The following is a 12,090-nucleotide window of genomic DNA, read 5'->3' as shown; positions in this document are numbered from 1 at the left end:
GGGCCTTTTTTGGGGAGGTGGAGTTGGCTGCACTGGTTTTCTTTGTGCAGCGCCACCTCCCCTTAACCCTGGCAGCAGGTAGCAGGCCTGTGTTCGGGTACGGGCTCCGGGAGCGTCGGCAGCCAAGGGGGAGGTGCGCCGGGCAGTGTTTCGCTGCTCTGTTGTCCGGAGCACCCAGAACCAATTGACGCACCGGTTGTCCGATATCCTGGACTGGGAGCAGGACCTGCTGGACCTGCTAGAAGTGGAGGTTCTGGGTCTTGGTGAGTAACTATTTAAATATTACTACTTTGTGTCTGTTCTTCTGGTGACCGTCCTGACTCTGTTGGATACGGTCGCTCCCTCCTGCCCTGCTCTTTCCTGAACGCTGGCTGGGTATCGTTAGCGCTGCTACAGTGCCTACATTGATTGAAGCATTATTTTACTGCGCCTCTGCTCGATAGTATTTGCTGTATTTCGTTAGCGCTGTGAGAGTGCCTACACTGATTGAAGCATTATTTTACAGTGCCTTGCTCGCTAGAAATAGCGCTTTGTTTGTCTGCTTGACTCTTCTGCGCCCCGCTACTCACCACAGAATAACTAATTTACTCTATCTCCCCAACCCGGTCGGCTATTCCCTTTGAGCCGCCATTACCTGTGTTGTTGTTGTTGTGACCGGCGCCCGCCCCCTACACCACGCACCCGCCTCCCAGCAGCTCCTCCCTCGCCCCTCCACTATCCATATATGACGGATGCATTAGCGCGCAGCGGTCACGCGCAGCGGTCACGCCCCAGTTGCGTGGAAGGTGCGCCAAAGGTAAGCCCGTCTACGCCCCTCCGCGCCCGGACCGCGCCCAGCGCCAGACCCCTCGGCCCTCGCCCCACCCGCATTACATACGACGCCACCACCCTCTTAACCCTAAACCCCGGCCGTCTCCCCAACTGCGTCCAAGCCGCTCCTGGACACACCCATGGACCCTTCTCTTGCTACTCCTGCAAGTTCGACGGCACCAAATCCAACTCATCATCCACCAACACCAAACAGAGACCTGACACCAACCACCTAAAATGCATCCTGCTAAACACCCGCTCGGTCCACAGACACGCCATCGACCTCTGGAATCTACTAGACACCATCTCACCGGACGTCGCCTTCCTAACAGAAACATGGATGAATGCCTCTTCAGCCCCAGACATCACCATTGCCATCCCGGAAGGATACAAGATCATCCGTAAGGACCGCATCAAACAGGAGGAGGCATCGCTATCGTCCATAAGAACTCCATCCGCATCTCAACCAGCTCAGACGTCTACCTTGCCAGCGCCGAACACCTCCACTTCCAGATCCACACCGACCCCAAGACCACACTCAGAGGCACACTCCTCTACCGGCCCCCAGGACCCCGTGCACAATTCAGTGACGACATCATTGTCTTTATCACCCCACACGCCCTCCCCTCCGAGGACTACATCCTATTGGGAGACCTCAATTTTCACATGGAAAAGAGCAATGACAGCAGCGCCACCACCCTTCTGGACAATCTCGCCAACCTCGGACTCAAACAACTTGTCACTACCCCCACCCACATTGCAGGTCACACACTAGACCCTATCTTCACCTCCAGCAAACATGTCTCATTCAGTCACACCACAGCTCTTCATTGGACGGACCACAGCTGCGTTCACTTTATCTACAATAAGACCACAATCCACAACCATCCTCAACCCACCCTGCGAAGAAATTGGAACAAAATCATCATCGACCAGATCTCCTCATCGCTTCTTCTAAACCCCCCCGCCCACTCCTCAAACCCCGACCAAGCAGCCATTAACCTCACCCAATGGCTATCCAACAGCGCCGACATCCTAGCACCGTTGAAAAAACGTCAAATAAAACTAGGCAGCAAAAACGCCTCCTGGTTCAACGATGATCTTAAGAAATCGAAGAAACTCTGTCGCTCCCTCGAGAAGGCCTGGAAAAAAGACCCAAACACCAACACCAGAGACGCCTTCAAAAACGCCACCCACACACACCACCAACTTATCCGGTCTGCCAAGAAAGCCGCATTCAAAGACCGACTAGACAACAACGCCCACAACAGCAAGGAATTATTCAACATCGTCAAAGAATTTACCAACCCATCAGCCAACTCCAACGACATCACCCCCTCCCAAGCCCTCTGCGACTCCCTAGCTTCCTTCTTCCACAACAAAATCGCAGACATCCACAACAGCTTCGACAACCGACCCGGAGACCAACCCACCCAACCTCCTGCAGGACCTTCACCCCCCTTGAACGTCCTTAACGACTGGAACCCAATATCCACTGAGGACACCATCCGCCTGATGAACTCCATCCACTCAGGATCCCCAACTGACCCATGCCCTCACCACATCTTCAACAAAGCAGACTCCATCATAGCACCACACCTCCGAGATGTCATCAACTGCTCCCTCAACTCCGCCACCTTCCCGGAAAGCTGGAAACACGCAGAACTCAGCGCCCTTCTGAAAAAACCCACAGCTGACCCCACCGAACTCAAAAACTACCGCCCCGTCTCGCTTCTTCCATTCCCGGCCAAAGTCATCGAGAAAGCTGTCAACAACCAGCTCACCGCCTTCCTCGAAATCAACAAATCCCTCGACTCCTCACAGTCCGGCTTCCGAGCCAAACACAGCACTGAGACCGCACTTATCGCAGCAACAGACGACATTCGAACTCTACTGGACAACGGAGACACAGTCGCCCTCATCCTCCTCGACCTCTCCGCTGCCTTCGACACAGTCTGTCATAGCACCCTTCTACAGCGCCTCAGAAACGTCGGAATCCAAGGAAAAGCACTGGAATGGATCACCTCGTTCCTCACCGGAAGAACCCAGAGAGTCCGCCTCCCACCATTCAAGTCAGTGGCCTCTGAAGTCATCTGCGGCGTGCCACAAGGATCGTCACTCAGTCCCACCCTCTTCAACGTATACATGAGCCCCCTCGCGGCCATCGCCCGCCAACACAATCTCAACATCATCTCCTACGCTGACGACACTCAACTGATCCTCTCACTCACCAAAGACCCTAACACCGCCAAAACCAACCTACATGAAGGAATGAAAGAAGTAGCCGAGTGGATGAAGCACAGCCGTCTGAAACTGAACTCAGACAAAACAGAAGTCCTCATTTTAGGCACCTCCCCCTCCGCCTGGGATGACTCTTGGTGGCCAGCTGCCCTAGGAAAAGCACCCATCCCAACTGACCACGCTCGGAACTTGGGCGTCATCCTGGACTCCTCACTCTCGATGACCAGACAAGTCAACGCCGTTTCATCATCTTGCTTCAACATTCTTCGCATGCTCAAAAAAACATTTCGCTGGATCCCCACCGAAACTAGAAAAACGGTCACCCACGCACTGGTCACGAACCGCCTAGACTACGGAAACACCCTATACGCCGGTACCACCGCAAAACTCCAGAAAAAACTCCAACGCATCCAGAACGCTTCAGCCAGGCTCATACTAGACATCCCGTGTAAAGAACACATCTCTGGTCACCTGAAAAACATCCACTGGCTCCCCGTAAATAAGAGGATTACTTTCCGCCTCCTAACCCACGCACACAAAGCACTTTACGAACTTGGACCCGTATGCCTCAACTCACGACTGTCCTTCTACACCCCCTCCCGTCAGCTACGATCCTCCAACCAAGCCCTTGCCACTGTACCTCGCATCAACAAAACCACCATGGGAGGTAGATCCTTCTCCTACCTGGCAGCTAAAACTTGGAACTCTCTTCCCACTCACCTCCGCCTTACTCAGAACCACCTAGCATTCAGAAAGCAACTTAAAACTTGGATATTCGAAAAGTAAGTCCCCATCCTTCCTCAAGCGCCTTGAGACCCTATGGGTATGTAGCGCGCTATATAAATCTCTTGACTTGACTTGACTTCTTCTCTGTGTTAAATTTTGCGGATATCCTTTTTTTCCATCCAGCTAGAATGCTGCTGCTTACATTACAGGTAAATTATGTTTAAAAGTCTTCTGTGATTGTTATGACACAGGTGCTCTCCTGCGCTACTAATTTTACTTGTGTGCAACTTTGCATTTGCGCTCGCTTAACCTGATTATTTAAGAGTATAGTTTAGAGAAATTAAGTTACATAATGCTATAGTGACTCTATTCCTTACTTTGTCCTGTCACTAAGAGATAGGGATGGTTTGATACTTAGGTTTATTTACTTATTAGTATGAGTTTGTAATTTTTTAGTGGTATGCGTGATGCCCCCTCTGTTACGTCATGTGCTGCTAGTGCTTACACCAGTCCTTAGTAGAACCTTTTTTAGTTTGTTCAATGAGTGATAATAGGCTTAGCACTTCAGAACATCAGCACCGATCAATCAACCAACAATTTAGTGTATGCAAAAATGTAGTCATGTGTCCTCCATTTGACCATTTATGCATTTTTGAAGACTAAAAGAAGTGGAAATGCATACTTAATGTACAATTGGCATGCCTGGAATAGGTGGGCTAGGTCAGGAAGTACTACTACTTAGGCTTAGTTAGTATTCTGGAATCAGAATTGAAGACTGGATTAGTGTTGATAAATAGTAAGTAGTTGAACCGCGAATCCCTCAATACTACTTGTTGACCAGATGAGATAGGTCAATTTATTTATTGCAACTGTTGTTTACATAAATGTTTTTTTGACCGTCCTTTAAAAATATTTTATTTGTTTCACACCAATCATCAATGTTTGTCTCTTTCTTATATCTTTCATGTTTAGCACCCAGGGTCAAGCAGGCAGGGTCTCAGTCGGCGGGAGGAGTAGAACAACAACAGGAGGACAACGGCGAGGGCTCTTCTGCTGGCCCTAGTAAGTCTTCTTGTTTTTAATATTAATATTTCTTATTCCCGAACTTCTACTAGCACCATATTTTTTCCGAACTATTGTTTCCGTTTCCTAAAACTATTTTTTTACCAACAATGATCCTTCGATTTGGACTATATGTTTCTAAATTCTTGCTATCCCTGCCTCTAACTGCCTCTGCAATGATGACTCTCTGTACTACTACTATTAGTCTGTCTGTAGCTAAGCTTGCCCAGTTGGTCACTCTTTATTTAAAAGGTTTTAACTAGAACTCAGATTCCCCAGTAGCTCTAGCCATTGAGTCAGTACTTTGGGTTGTCCTCTTGTACTATTTCTATTCTTATTGATCTTGAGTCTTTGTTAATCTTGAGGCTTTTCGACAATTCTCACCAACAAATGCCCAACCAGATTTGACTATTTTGATAGGATAGGACATACTACTACTGTTGTAGGGATTTTGCACATACAGAACTTTACACAAGAAAATAGGATGTTGGTGATGGTAAGTTGGACCTTCCTAACACCTCAATCAGAAATTCAGAACCCATCACAAACCCCTGCTCAACTAGTTATAGTAGTGTCTCATCATACCTATTTGCTCTCCGATCGCCCCCCAAAGATACCCAACAAGTAGACAACCCAGAACATAACACACCCGACCTTCCAGTCGTGGAAGCAATGCACATGCACACCTTTCCTTTTGCTCGCTCATTTGTGTAAGTGCACACCAAATACCACCGAGTCTATGTAAGTTCAAATGTTTTATTTTCAATTGACAAGCTCTGTACGTTGTTCTATAATGCAGCACCAACAATGAAAATACATAACATTAAAACAATAAACATTGTTACACTTAGTTACAGTTACAACAACTACAAGTCCATAGAAAAAAATGGGAAATGATGATAACTGAACAGTGGTAGAAGCACCACCATCCCCTTGGTAGGAATATAGTTTATATAAAATTATAAATGAAGATCTCTGAGTGAATTCTGGTGACGCCTCACCTTAGAAGAACCTAATACTGGTAGTTGTTACATCATAAGCTCTGCAAGCTCTGATTCATAGAAGGGAATCTTCCGTCTGTAATGAGAAAAATGGTGAACGTTACTATATTGCAAGCATTTCTCAGCCGTGCCAAAAAGTGTCGCATTTTTATGCATAAGCACTATGGACTAACACCAGAACTCCATAATGTGGATTGTTAATATTTTGGTTGACCTGGTACGCAGCGCTTAGCGAGTAGCAGTATGAGGTCATGTGGGTTCAAAGGTGTCTTATACAACAAGCTGCGAGGTAACGTCACGTGTGCAAAAATAAAAGACACAAAGGTAAAATGGTTGCATGGCTCGGGCTAACTAAGTAAAGACTAGAATGACCCTAGGGACCATATATAACTACTAGTGTCTACTCTAGTACTACCTGATTTGTACTAGTGATGTATGTTGTATGTGTATGTATTACTATTAACTCATTTTTCAATCTTGCTTCTGAACAATAGGGGGAGGTGACAGCTAAAAAATGTGTAATGTTTTTTCTAGGCACACTACCACCCACCAGTGCCAGGGCCAGCGGCGAAGGCGGCGAGGCTGGCAAAGAGGCAGCAGTTGCGGATGGAGCTGCAGGGGGTGAGCCAGCACCAGTGGCGGGCGGTGGTAAGTTAGATTCCTAATCCTTAACTATTGACATTACACTCACTGCAAGGGTGTACTGTATGTATACTGTACTGTTGAGACTTAGTAAGTAAGAAGTTGTTGTGAACGTTTGAAGAGTGAAGACACCCGTTAATTGGCATTAGTAAAGGCATTAGTGGCAGGAGTATTGAGTAACCAATGGCCTCTTCTATCTGATTTCAACTCCGCTTTGAAAGTTTTATGGAGAAGACTAAAAGTCAGATCAGATCACCTGGTGTTGAACTAAAAGGGAAAGATCAGTGGAAGGAAGAAGGACGGGAGAGATTTAATATTTATGACTGACAGAGACAAGGATACATGTGATGCATGCATGCAAGCGTATGATAAATTATTGGTGTACTTTTAATTTAGTCACACCTCAATAAGTCACACAGCCCGGGGGAAGAGGGTTAGGGTTTGTTGAATGGATGGGAAGGGGGGTTTGGTAAAAGGTTTGAAAATGAAAAACAGTATGCATTAACAAACAACAAATGACAAACTCTGTAGACTACCATATCCATATCAATATTTTAAGGGAGAAAAAGGAAATGCATGCATGATGATGATTGATAAGGAGACCCTGATTACATACAGTTTGTGTTCAGTTGTTCCGGGCTTACTATTACAGATAGCAAAGACATTTTTAAAAATATCGGTAGGATGAATCATAAACAGAGAGCAAACCTGATGATAATAATACCAACAAGAAGAACACACTGTTCTAAAGATTGTAGACAAACAAATTAATCAAATTATTTAAAAGATGATGAAAGTTGATACTTTTACTGTGTTACCCTGGTCAAAAATGTGGATTTGCATCTCGGCATTCCTCTTGGTCCTCTTGTCCATCAATCTTGGTTGTCGCCACTGCCTGCCTGGCAGATGTAGATTTATTGATAAGGTAAGTGTGAATTGTTTTCCCAAGAATAGCACAGGGTAAGGCCTGGCCTGTAATTGTAGAAGGAAAAACAAAAGGGATATTGAGAAACAAAGTTGAAAAAAATGTACATGTTATGGTGTAGTGTAACAAGAACACTTTCCAAGGCGGCATGTATGCATCATCTCTACTCTAGTCTGTTTCCAGCATTGACCTACAACAACAACTGGACAGAACAGGCCCACAGTGACGGCACGTCGCTTAGCACTGCCTCCGTTTAGTGTACATTTTTTGAAAGAGTTGGACAATGCACATATCCAGCAACATATCATTTTACAATTTAAGTGACTAAATCAATGCACCGCATTCATACCACCGCTACACTCAACTCCACTGCAACACAGACATTTAGGTCTGCTCAGGTTGTTGTTGACTTGTTTACCTTTTATGCCACTCATGAAACTTATTATTCCATCAATCATCTCCGATACTTGTACTGAGTGACTGTGAAGATCAGCCTGCAGTAGAAGTACAATTTTGTTATTAAACAACAAGAGTAGAAATATTATTGACTTGAGTCACTCTTTTGTGTGTACAGTAAGACTAGTACACTTTGACTGCACTTCATGCACAACAAACAACAAAAACACAAACACCAATCACTCAGAGTCAGGTGTCCATTGCATGCCATTCATATTCATTACCTGTTTCTTCTCATCTTAAGTTAAGGGGCCGTCTCTCTCACCATCATCATCATGGTGCTGTTGTCCTACTCAGTGTGCAGTGTACAGATTGAGTCTCCTTCCTGTATTCAAAAGCAATGTATCAGGCTGCAGTAGAAGTACAAATTTCTTATTAAAAATAGTTGCAAGAAGGGGAAAATTGCCTTGAGTTACTTTTAGTGTGTAGAATGATGATTATTACAAATAGTGCACAATGAAATAACTTCATGCACAACAAACAACAACAAAATCACTCAGTCTGCGTCCAATGCGTCCAATGCATGGGGTCATTCATTCCCTGTTCCATCTCATTTTCAGTTAATGGACAGTCTCACGGCTTAGAAAGGAGGATAGCTATAGTAGTCATCATCATGTTCCACTTCTTTTGAAGGGACTAGGAAAGATTGTATTTTTTCTTCTATTTTGCATCATCCAATCATCATCTGTCTTGAGGGCAATGGATTTAGGGAGATTCAGAAGGATGGATCAGAGGAGCAGGTTTAGGAGGACTGTACTGTGAAATGTAGACAGCTGAAACTCGTATATTGAAATAAAAAGAGTAGATGTATTTGTTGTGACTCAAAGTTTGTAACCGGAAAGACAGACACACAAATAAAGGAAAATGAGGGAGGAAGATAGTAAGTGCAAGTCTAATTGTCAGGGAAGTATAGCTTGTCCTCAAACTCAGGGGGTTCAACCAGAAGTATGTAATCATCATTTAACACACTACTTCTATCACCTGAGCTGCTGTCCTCATCTTCCTCCCTTGATTCATGTATTGTGTAATTCGTGGTATGAAGTGCTGATTCATTTTGATAATTGTTAACCTTTCCACGTTTTTGGGCGAGAGACTGGTCCTTCTCACTGTTACAATGGAACCAGCAGCACTGAAAACACATTCGGAAAAGACACTTGCGACAGAGCAAGCCAGATAGCTTATAGCCAGCCTGCTGAGCAGTGGCCATTGGGCCCTTTTCCCATACCAATACCGCAATGGGTTTTGATCAATGTACACCTCTGTTGTGTCGTCCAAATAGGCCTGGACCATCCGCTCAATGTTCAGTGGTGCTAAACTTTTTTTGAGCTCTTTTCTCTGTGCATCAGCACTGCGTTTACCAATACCTAAATGTAAATACCAATCCTGTAACAATGCTACTGGGCCTAATGATCCAGTTATTGCTGTTGTCAATAGTGATGGTGAGTGTTCTGAGCCAAACACACTGCCCTCAACCTCCGAAGTTGCACTTGATGCCGGATGCCCTGCTGCAGTACTTGTTGTGGCTTTTAATTAGCATGTACACAAATAGGAACATAGAGGGAAGAACTAGAACCTGGTCGCCCTCCACTCAATAAGTCACACAAACAATATTGACCAGGTCCCCATTCGGCAATATCCAATCTTCTAATCAAAGTAACTCTGGTTGCAATATTTTAACAACAAACTCCCCTTCTTTTTTTATCAAATTGGGGTAGAGAGTACAGAGTATCTATGCCAAAATTAAAAAGTCTCAATCCCTTCTGCGACAGTCAAGAACAATGTCATCAACCAACAACAACGTGTATGGTGAAAAAATGGGTGGGAAGCGAGATGACCCCTCACGGGCGCACCACCAACGGGGAACCTGGCAGGTACTCACCAGTGTTGCCCTGTTATCATCATCGGCGGTCATCAAGCTTAAAAGTAAAGTGTCCAAAGTAATGTGTAAGTGCGTTTTAAGTGCAATATGACGTGCAGTGAATGAAAAGTGCAACACACATAAAACAAACAATGTGATATGTCGAGATAGGATCTGCACACAGACACAATTTTTATTCTTCTTCTCAGTGCAGCCTATCAATTAAAAGCAACAGGAGGTGGCTATCAAATATATAGCCTACTACCATTTGCCAAAATGTTTCATTACCCTATAAATTCAGGGCAATTTCGTCAGGGCTAGTAGTTTTTGTCACTGCACTCATTGCTGGACACACCATTCTTCATGACCTTCCACGGCCCAAGTGACTCCTACCGGCCATGTGGTTTTGATTAAAATACAGACTAATCCCCAATTGTGGGTAGTCTCAGGTCTTGTTTTTGTTTTGCAATGACTGTTGCGGACCCTCAGCGTTACCTCCGCACACATTTTAATTAGCAGCCATTCATTTTTCAACTTACTCACTGCCTCAGCTATCCAAGTTTTGTAGCGGGCAACATCCATCTCTGAAAAAGGAATTAATGTATTCTGTGCCAATTTTGCCCGTGGATCCAGAATTGTGGCAGAAATATAATGTTCCTGTGAAAAAATCTAATTGTGCACCCTTGTATTGTCAGCTAAGCGACGGGCTAAGCTCTCCACCAACTCATAGGCTTTTGTTTTACCTCTACACCTTTGTATGATTCAGACACCGCCTTCGGCTGATGCTCTAGCATTTGCAGTAATGGGATAGCTTGGACCATAGTACAGTCCTCCTTGCTGACTTCACATGTGAAGACCTCAAAAGGACAAAGCATGGCAGTCAGGCATTTACCTAGGCACCATTGGTCCATCTGAAGGGTCATGCCTTTCACAGTAGCATCCCCTCTTCGCATGACATATTCATTGAGTGGCTGTACTGCTCAAACAGACAATCAAGAATGTAATAAGTTGAGTTCCAACGTGTTGCCACCTCCTGGATGAGTGCTTTGACTGGCATTATATAGTCACGTTGAATGATCCTCAGCTGCTTCCGAACTTTAAAAGAATGGCTGAAATTAGTGCATATTCTTCGGCAGGTTGTCAGTAAGTTGCTGACTATGGGTTCTTTTTTCAGAAAGTCTTGAACTATAATGTTTATGAAGTGCGCCTAACATGGAACCGTGACATAGGAACCCAGCTCCATGGCCTTAAGTACATTACTGCCATGATCTGTGCAAACAAAACCAATACTAAGCCCTCTTGGGCGCAGCCATTCAAAAACCTTGCTGTGAAACTCTTCCAAAATGTTTACAGCAGTATGAGATTTCTCCATGGCGAACATGGCTACAGTTGCATGTTTCCGAGTAGCTTTAAAAATCTCAGCTGTTTCAACAGCACCTCCATCAGATAGCTTATCTCTAACCCCCACAAAAGAGACCCAGTTTGCAGTGATGCACATGTAATCTGTGGCTTGGCAACTGGTCCACATGTCTGTTGTCAGGTGGATATTGTGAACAGCACTCTGCTGCAAAGTTTGTCCAACCAATTCCAGCACATCATGATGTAGCGCCGGAACAGCAATTCTTGCGAAATAGGACAGGCTGGGAACCTTCCATTTAGGGAAGATGGCTGACACAAATTCAAGGAAACCCACCCCTTCCACAAATTAAAAAGGTAGAAGGTCCATCGCTAACATTTTAGCCAGCTTCGCTTTGTACACAGTGCTGTTGGGTGGTTGCATTGGAACTGCCCCTCCAACCTAAGCATGCTCTCAATGGTAGGCTGGATTTCTTTCCTTTGTGGTGCTGTTGTTTTCATTAACCCACTTAGGCTCAACAACACACTTTGTTTCATTGCAGTACTCAGTCCCCTTGGTGTCTCATCCTGACTCTGAGTATGGCTCTTACTGCGGTGCCACTGAGATGTTGCTGAGGAGGATGTGGGCGGTACCACTACAATACTAGGGAGGGGGCTAGAAATGCCTCCCTCTTCTTCCCCTTCCACCGCAATAATATAGTCCCCTGAGTCTTCATACCCAACATCAATGGGTTGAGTTTTTTTACTTTGTTGTAAGTGAAGTAGGTGATCCTTCCACATGATAGTGTGGTGTATTTTGAGATGACTTGTTTGGTCTCCGGTACCATAGTTTATACAAAGCTTACCCCGCCGAACACCTTGTCGACAAATTGAGCATATAGCAACGTTCTCCTCCTTAGTGCTAACCGAAAAGAAGTCCCAAATTGGGGAGGAGAACTTTCTGGTGCTGTTGGATGTGCCACTTTCAATACAAGATGAACTGGAGGGTGCGCTTCGAATGTGACTCTGTGCAG

The sequence above is a fragment of the Lissotriton helveticus genome, chromosome 10, assembly GCF_964261635.1.
Source record: "Lissotriton helveticus chromosome 10, aLisHel1.1, whole genome shotgun sequence".
Classification (NCBI taxonomy): Eukaryota; Metazoa; Chordata; class Amphibia; order Caudata; family Salamandridae; genus Lissotriton; species Lissotriton helveticus.
Note: the sequence above shows the minus strand (reverse complement) of the source record.